General features: G+C 38.3%; 1 long non-coding RNA gene across 1 annotated transcript in view; it reads left to right on the forward strand.

The window, feature by feature from the left end:
- The window catches only part of LOC107183048, a 12,371-nt gene extending 3,860 nt beyond the window's left edge, over positions 1–8,511 (forward strand). Inside the window, exons 2-3 of the long non-coding RNA XR_001513826.1 lie at positions 5,139–5,202; positions 8,387–8,511. This is a non-coding gene — a long non-coding RNA (uncharacterized LOC107183048). The remainder of the gene's footprint in view (positions 1–5,138; positions 5,203–8,386) is intronic.
- The last annotated feature ends 730 nt before the right edge of the window (positions 8,512–9,241 follow it).

Genomic DNA, 9,241 nt, shown 5'->3' on the forward strand with positions numbered 1-9,241 from the left:
CCTGCCCCCTGGTGGTCAGTGTGTGTCATAGTGACCAGTCATTCCCAGTCTTTCTGCTGTTAGGGTCAGTTTGTATATTACCCTTTTACTATATAGGATAGAGGCCTGGTGCACGGGTGGGTACTGGCTGGTTTGCCCTGAAGGGTGTCCCAGATCACGGTGGGGGTCCTCACTGGGGTGCCTGGACAGCCTGGGTGAGGGGCTGAGGGCTGTTTTCAGGCTGGCCACACCCACTTCAGGGTGGGATTCCCCACTGGGGTGCCTGACCATCCTGGGCGAGGGGCTGAGGGCCGTTTTCAGGCTGGCCATGGCTGTGGGCAGGAAGCAGGTATCTGGGATTTATTTATCCTCTATAATTGAAACTTTGTAGCCTTGGTCCGTCTCGAAGCCTCGGTTGCCCCTGGAAACCCAGGTTCTGAGCCCCTCCTTGAGTGGAGGCCACAGTGGCTGGAACCAGGTATCTAGGATTTATTTATCTCCTATAACTGAAATTTTGTAGCGTTGAACGGAGCCCAGTGCCGGCCAGGGCAGGCAGGAAGCTTGGCTTCCTACATTGCCAGGGGTAACCCAAACCTCCTGCTCACTCCAGTTCTGTGGCCGCCGCCATCTTTGTGAGGGAGTGACAGAGTGAGGGAGTGACCGTTAATTTGCATATTAGTCTTTTATTAGATAGGATAATGAACCAGCAGAAAGAGAAATTAAGAAAACAAACCCATTTACAATTGCATCCAAAAAAAAAAAAACACCAACCAAAATGCCTAGGAATAAATTTAACCAAGGTGGTATAAGACCTGTACCTGAAAAATTATGACATTAAAGAAAGAACCTGAAGATAAAATAAATAGAAGCAAATACCCTGTTCTTGGATAGCAAAAAATGATATTCTTAAAATGTCCATACTCCCCCAAGCAATCTATATATCCAGTGCAATCTCTAACAAAATACCAGTGACATTTTCCACAGAACTAGATCAGATCATCCTAAATTTTACATAGAACCACAGAAGAGCATGAATAGCCACAGGAAGAACGAAGTTGGGAATACCATGAGAAAGAACAAAGTTGGGAATACCATGCTACCTGATATCAAACTATACAACAAGGCTGTGGTCAAAACAGCATGGTACTGACATAAAATAAGATACATAAGCCATTGGAATAGAATTGAGAGCTCAGAGATAAACTTACACCTGTATGGTCAATTAATCTATCACAAAGGAGGCAAGAATTTACAATGGAATAGAGACAGTCTTTTCAGTACAGTGGGGCCTTGACTTACCAGTGTCCCGACTAATGAGTTTTTCGAGATACGAGCCGTCTCTCGGCCGATTTTTTGCTTTGAGTTGCGAGCTAAAATTCAGATTACGAGCCAGCTTCAGATACCCCACCGCTAGTTGGCACAGCAAACGTCATACTGAACGCCACAACATCAGCCCAGCATCACATGTCTCATTCGTTCACTTTTTGATTTGACATACGAGTAATTTGAGTTATGAACTCTGTCACGGAACGAATTAAACTCGTAAGTCAAGGCCCCGCTGTAATCATTTGGGGTAAGCTGGATAGACGTATCCCCAAAGTGAAACTAGACCTCTCTCTTATACCATATGCAAGAATAAAGTCAAAATGAGTTAAAGACTTAAATGAAGGCCCCAAACCATAAAATTCCTAGGAGAACGCATACGCAGTAAACTCTTTGAGATTGCTCATAATAATTTTGGGGAGGGATTTATATCTCCTTGGACAAGAAAAATAAACAAATGGGACTACATCCAGCTAAAAAGTTTTGCACAGCAAAGGAAACTATCAAGAAAATGAAAAGACAACCTGTTGAATGGGAGAAGATATTCACCAATGATACAGTTGATAAGGGATTAATATCCAAAAAAAAAAAAAAAGGAACACCTATAACTTAACTCCAAATAGACAAACAACCAATTTTAATAATGGGCAGAGAACCTTAGTAGACAATTCTTCAAAAAGGACATGCAAATGGCCAATAGACATAGGAAAAGATGCTCGCCATCACTAAACATCAGAGAAATGCATTTTAAAACCACAATGAGCTATTGCCTCGCATCTATAAGAATGACTATCACCAATGAATCAACAAAAAGCAAATCTTGGTGAGGATGTGAAGAGAAGGGAACCTTTGTGTGCTGTTGGTGGAATTGCGAATTGCTGCAATCACTATGGAAAACAGTATGGAAATTCCTAAAAAAAAAAAAAAAAATTAAAAATAAAACTACCTTATGGCCTAGAAATTCCACTTCTGGGTATTTATTCAAAGAAATCCAAAATACTAACTCAAAAAGACATGTGCATCTCTGTAATATGTCTTTAATATGTCTCATGTCTTTTTTGTTCCTTTATTTTTTTCTCTTTTTGAAGTAAGTAGTTCTTATAATGATTTATTATATATTTTTTGTTATTAGTCATTGGTCTCAGGATTCCCTTATACATCTTAACTGAACAGATTCTACTTCAGGTTTATACTTATTGAATTCCAGTGAAATTAAAAATCATATTTCTGTATAGCTCTATTTTCTTTTTTTCCTTTTTTTGTGCTATTACTATGCACGCACATGTATATATGTTACAAACCTAACAATATGTTGATGTAATTATTAGTGTGAGTAATTTTATATCTTTTAAAGAAGAAAAGAAAGGAAAGCAAATACATATGTATAGAGTTTATTTTATTAGCCTTCTTTTTTACCATTTCTAATTCTCTTTATTTGTTCTTGTGAATTTGAGTTACAATGTGGTGTCATTTCTTTCTCCAATACAGATTTGCTCCCACCAACCTCCTTTGCGCTGTTATATATATTATATTTCTATATGTTAGAACCCAACAATATGTAATCCGCAAGATTGTTTTGTACAATTCCTTTTTAAATTGGGTAGAAGAAGAAATTCACATTTATGCTTTCTTATATTCCATAATTTCATTTTCTGGTGCTCTGTCTTTTGTTTGGAGTCATGTCACACCTGGGGGCACTTGCTTTCAGCCTGAAGAACTTTCTTTAGTAGTTTTTGTGATGTTGGTGTGCTACCAGTTATTCCTCTCAGTTTTGTTTATTTGGATATGTATTTATTGCCCCTTCATTTTTGAAAATTAGTTTTACTGGATATCACTTTTTGGTTGGCAGGTATTTGGGTATTTTTCTGTTAGCACTTTGATTATATAACCCCACTGCTTTCTGACCTTTATTTCCAAAGAATCAGTTTCTGATATTATTGGGTTTTTCTTATATATGATGAGTTCTTTTTCTCTTACTGCTTTCAAGTTTTGTCTATGTCTTAAACATTTTGCTATGCTGTGACCTCTAGTTCTTGCTGTGGAGGAGCTCATAGGCCAGCGGTAGGCAACCTTTTTGTGAGTGGGTGCCAAAATCTCTGACTCAAAATTCTTCTGCGTGCCAACCCTAATTTTTTGAGAACATGTTACGCCTACTTGATATCTCTTAAGGTGTACGTATGTGAAGAACTTTGAAGAAATAATAAAATTCATTTGAGCGACACAAACACAGTATGTGATGATGAAAAATACATTTATTTTTTAATGTATACATGTACACTGATAGTCCGACAGAAAACTTTATGACTCCATTTGATATTATCAGTGGGACTTTTAGTGCTCTTCCTCTCTCGTCAATCCATGTCTGTGGTCTTTAAGATAACTTTTTATGTAAAATTATTTATTTATCTAAGATGCACCTACACTGAATTTATCTGAAAAATAAAAAACTCGATACTAAGAAAAAAATTGTAAATGGAAGATTATAAGTTACTGGCGTGCCATGTTTGGCACACGTGCCAGGGGTTGCCCACCCCCGTCATAGGCCATCTAGAGGCAAATATATAAACAAATGTGTATACTTTAATGTAATATGTAATTTTATTTTACTTTTTAATTTATCTTTATTGTTGATAGTATTACAGATGTCCTCCTTTTGTTCCCCATTAACCTCCTCCACCCTGTACTGCCACCCTCCCCCCACCTCCAGGCCTTCACCACACTATTGTCTGTGTCCATGGATTATGTATATATGCATATAAGTACTTTGGTGATATGTATTTTTAAAGCTACAAAATGCTAGTGGTAATACGATAGATATGAGAAAATATAGACTATAGTGTTTGAATATAAATTAACGTACAACTATGATTTCAGTTTCATTTAGAATATTCAATTCTAGAATTGAAGTAGAATGTTGTGGTTATTGTACATCTTCCTCTTCTACTAGTATATAAGTGACTTGAAGACCTGTCCTGTGTATTATTTTTTTTCTATTTCCTAGCACTACTAAACATACATAGAATACACTCAATAAATGCTTGTTAAATTGAATTAATTTCTAGGAGCTGCTCTTTTTTAAAAATTCAATCTCACAGTTTATAATTTAATATACTACATCTGCATATCCAGACTGCTGGTTTTTGTCCTAATTTAAGATGCAATTGTAGAGAAATTGATAAACGTAACATTTTAAATCTAAATTATTTTACTCTTTCTCACTTTGGAAACTGTAGGCTTATTCTATGGGTAGTGCCTTCACACAACATATTTATAGAATTGGCCTTTTGTTCCTGACACACTGTTTTAAATACACACACTTGTTTTATCTGAATTCAGGAACCTACTAAATGTCATCTCAAACGAAGTTGAGTGGGTCAAAAGTTATGCAGACCTTTTGAGGTCAAAAACAACAAGGGATCTTGTGAGGTGCAAAAGCTCCTGGTAACGGCAATTACAAAAGAGAAATTCCAACTATATAGTGAACTATTTTAGCATTTCTGGGCTTGCTTTATGGCCTCCCAGGATAACCATTTTGAAGGTCAAACCTTAAGTACAGTACATTCATTAAAATACCAGACTCCTCATAGTCGCAGTTTGTAACCCTGGTTTATTAAAAAGAGTTGGTTTTATTGGACTGAAATTTAAGCATTTTATGTTGTTTCCTGACAAATAATCAGTCTAATACTATCCTGAATTGGTATTAAACTTTTACTAGTGACCTCTTTATGATAACTTCTTTTTAATTAGAAATATAATTATTATTTCCTCATTCTTTCTTTAAAAGATGTAATTAGAGCTCACTTGATTTTTTTTCATTTTTATTGGATATTTTTCAGCCTGAAAAACTGTGTGCATTCATGCTCATGATTCTTTCATTATTATATTCATTGTTGTTATCAGGTAAGACCAAAAATCACCCTCATTACCTGATTATCTGATCTTTTACCTAAAGGAGCCTAATCTAGAGCTAAGACCAAGGACATGTCAGATGGAGCAAATACTATAAAGCAGCATTTCAACTGTACTTACTCAGTTTCTGAGAAATGAAACAGGAGAAGAGCTAAAGTTTACTTTTGCTTTAGCTAGAAAGAAAAAGGATTGCCAGTTAAATTAATGCTATTGACATAAAGAGATAGATCTATTTAAGAAAACAAATGCCTTGCCCTGGGTGGGTGGCTCAGTTGGTTGGCACATCGTCCTGTACACCTAGCATGTCAAACTCACGGCCCATGGGCTGCATGCGGCCCACAATGAATATTTTTGCAGCCCAGCCAATATAACAGTATTTGAGAAACGTTTTAATAAAAATTTCGTAACCTAATTTTTACAATATCCTGTTATACATAATTATTAATAACGAACTACAGCATAGTTCGACTTGTGATGACTGATTACTATAATTGTGTTGCATCCATTTCCCTTTTGCCTACGCGCAGGTGCACCATTTCTGTCCACTAATACTAGCAGCGAACATTTTAGCAGCCGATTGCCACGTTATTAGTCTAGTACTGACTTGTTTGGTGTGCGCAATAGGAAATATTTCTCTTTCAGAAAACAAGAAAAATAATGTTTATTTGCGTTGCACTTATTAATTTGTGCAGTTACTCAGTGTCTAGTAAGTGAATGTTCAAGGAAAATATTAATTTTTTTAAAATGTTCTATTATTTTATGTTAATGATTATTCATTTATTTCAGCCCTCAAATACTCATTTGTATTCAGCATGTGTCTATCAAAATAAACGTATGTTTCTATGAAAGTTGAAGCTTTTGTTTTTTGCGGCCCACGTAAACTTAAGCCTTGTTTATTTGGCCCATGTTAGCCTTTGAGTTTGACATGCCTGCTGTATAAGAAATGTTGTGGTTCCATTCTCAGTCAGGGCATGTAATGGAGGCAACCCATAGGTCTCTCTCTCCCTCTCCCCCACCTCTCCCTGTCTCCCTCTTTCTCTCTCCCGTCCCCTTCCTCTCTCTCTAAAAATCAGTAAAAAACATATCCTCAGGTGAGGATTAAAAAAAAGGAAACGCCTTTTTAAAACCTTGGAGTTCATTTGGAAGAACTATTCATACACTTTCAATTTTTATTCTGATTTCAATGTATTTTATTTTACAAGTTTATAAAACCAGCTTTTACAGGGACTAGGTACCATTTTTCTGTTTCTCTTTAATTGGTGTTTTATTTATAAATAATAAAACAATTGAATTACTCCAGATTTTACTTATTAAGTCTGATAAAATTCACTTGTAAGTAATTAGTACAGAGTACATATTTTCAAAAGGATTCAAGCAGGTTTATGAAGCACAGATTTCAAAGGGTAAAATAGAGATTCGGGGGTACTAGCCTAAATTTGTAAGTTTGATGGATAAGAAAGCCATCTGAGCTACTGTCACGTGCATGACCTGAAACAAATAACCATTGTACCTTCTCATATTTTTATACAACATTAGAGGCCCAGTGCATGAATTCATGCACCAGTGGGGTCCCTCAGCCTGGCCTGTGGGATCAGGCTGAAACCAATCTCTGATATCCCCCAAGGGGTTCTGGGTTGCAAGAGGGTGCAGGCCAGGCCAAGGGACCCCACCGGTGCACGATCAGGGCTGGGGAGGGATGTAGGAGGTTGGCCAGTTGGGGAGGGACCACAGGAGGGCTTTAGGGAATGTCAGGCCTGTCTTGCTCAGTCCCAATCGGCCGGACCCTACCTTGATATTTTGTGAAAATAAGTGATTACTGTTTCAAGACATAGTTTGCTTTCTGAAGAACTTTGACTTATGTTATTAAATATGGTAATAACAACATGTGCATACTGTGTTATGTTTACCAAATATTTTTACATTTGTTATCTCAGTTGGTCCACCCTGAAAACAGTAGATATCTATAATAATAAAAGCATAATATGCTAATTAGATCGGACAGCCAAATGACCTTCCAGATGTCATTCTGGCTGAAGCTGCAGCAGCAGGGGCCAAGGCAGAGGAGGGTAGGGGCGATCAGGCAGGCAGGCAGACAAGTGGTTAGAGGCAGTCAGGGAGACAGATGAGCAGTTAGCGGCTATCAGGCAGGCAGGAAGAGTGGTTAGGGGAGACCAGTCAGGCAGGTGAGTGGTTAGGGGTGATCAGGCAGGCAGGCAGATTGGTTAGAGGTGATCAGGCAGGCAGGCAGAGGAGTCCCAGATTGTGAGAGGGTGCAGACTGGGCTGAGGGGACTTCCCCCCAACACACACATACACGAATATCATGCACCGGGCCTCTAGTCCTATATAATAAAAGCCTAATATGCTAAGTGTCCGACCTTTTGACCGGTCACTATGACGTGCACTGACCACCAGGGGGCAGACACTCCCACCAGCAGGTTAGCTTGCTGCTGGGGTCCGGCCAATCAGGACTGGGAGAGACGGGCTGGACATACCCTGGAGCCATCCCTCAGTCTCTTCCCAGCCCCAGTCATGCACCAATTGGGTCCCTTGCACTGGCCTGTGCCCTCTCACAATCTGCGACCCCTTGGAGGATATCAGAGAATCGGTTTTGGCCCAATTCCCGCAGGCCAGCCCGAGGGACCCCACTGGTGCATGGCCTCTAGTATAACTTATAATGTAGACAGGAGTTAAGACTTACTTTGTTACAATGAAGAGCATTCTTCCTCACCCCCCTTCCTTTTTCTCTTCTCCTACTACACACACACACACACACACACACACACTGGGTACAAACTGGTGAATAAACCAGGCATTATTCCTGTCCTCAAGAACAAAAGAGAAACATTAAACAATTAAATAATATATAATTATAAACTGTGGAAAATATTAAGGTCTTTCCCTCTGGATCGGCTCCATAGTCTCTTTCACTCTTTGGTGATCCTGACGTTTTTGAGTATCACTGTTACTGATTTGGTTAATGCCCATCTTTGGACACATCACTGTGGACAGAGGAATAGCTAGACACTTTGACTGCTTTGGCAATTAGACTCACTTCTAGAGGTGAGTTGTCCAAAGGAAAGTCAGCATGCAGTTACCAAAAGTAGCAGTAAAGCATGGTGGGTGGCAAACTTCAAATGTCCACTCTAGCAGGTATTATCATCTCCACCTTTCAGATGAGAACATGAATATTCAGAGGGGCTAAATGACCTCCCCAAAGTAGGTCTTCCGGTTACAAACCCTGCTCCAAGCTGCCCTAAAGGAAAAGGGAAGCAGCAATAGATAAGTAAAGAGAAATGGTTCTAGATATGACATTTATTTCTATTCTATTTTTTGAAGTGAACCAGGCATGATTGATTTTAGGGTAATAATTGAGTCTGAGTCTATGGGGAGGGTGAACAAGAAATTTGTGGGAAATAAAATGTCTCAAGGTCTGTGTAAAATAAAATGTCCCAATGTCCCAATGTTAGCAATTTAAATAGCTAACATTTATTAGCCATTCCTTATATCAGGCACTGTGCTAAGCATTATTCCTATGTCAATTGATACAACATTCCTATGAATTAAGGATTTTTACAGATAAAGAAACTTAAACAAAAAATGGTTTAATATCTTATTCATGTGGTTTAATATCTGTTTCATGTGGGACAGAGGTTCCAGCTGAGTCAGAAACATGTACACAGGAAACCAAGCAAATGAAAAGATGATGTAACTGGAAAGAGGCAGAGCTAAGATTTAAACCCAGGGAGTCCAGAACCCACTGCAGTGCCTGTTTGTTATTTTCATTGTCACCATTAGCAGCAATATTTAGGGACGTGCGATGTGCTGTCTGTCATAGCAGATACTTGGTGCAATAGCTGTTTCCTAGAAATTTACCCTATAAGGTTGTATAATTTAATTCATGCAACCACATTTAAGAATTTATAAACGCCCACTATGTTTCCACAGATCATGGTTAATGTTAACTTTTATGCTGTTTTTGTTTTGTTTTATATTTATCAGAGTTACACATGCACATAGTTTAAAAAATC

This window comes from Myotis davidii, unplaced genomic scaffold (assembly GCF_000327345.1).
Source record: "Myotis davidii unplaced genomic scaffold, ASM32734v1 scaffold110, whole genome shotgun sequence".
In the NCBI taxonomy this organism is placed as follows: Eukaryota; Metazoa; Chordata; class Mammalia; order Chiroptera; family Vespertilionidae; genus Myotis; species Myotis davidii.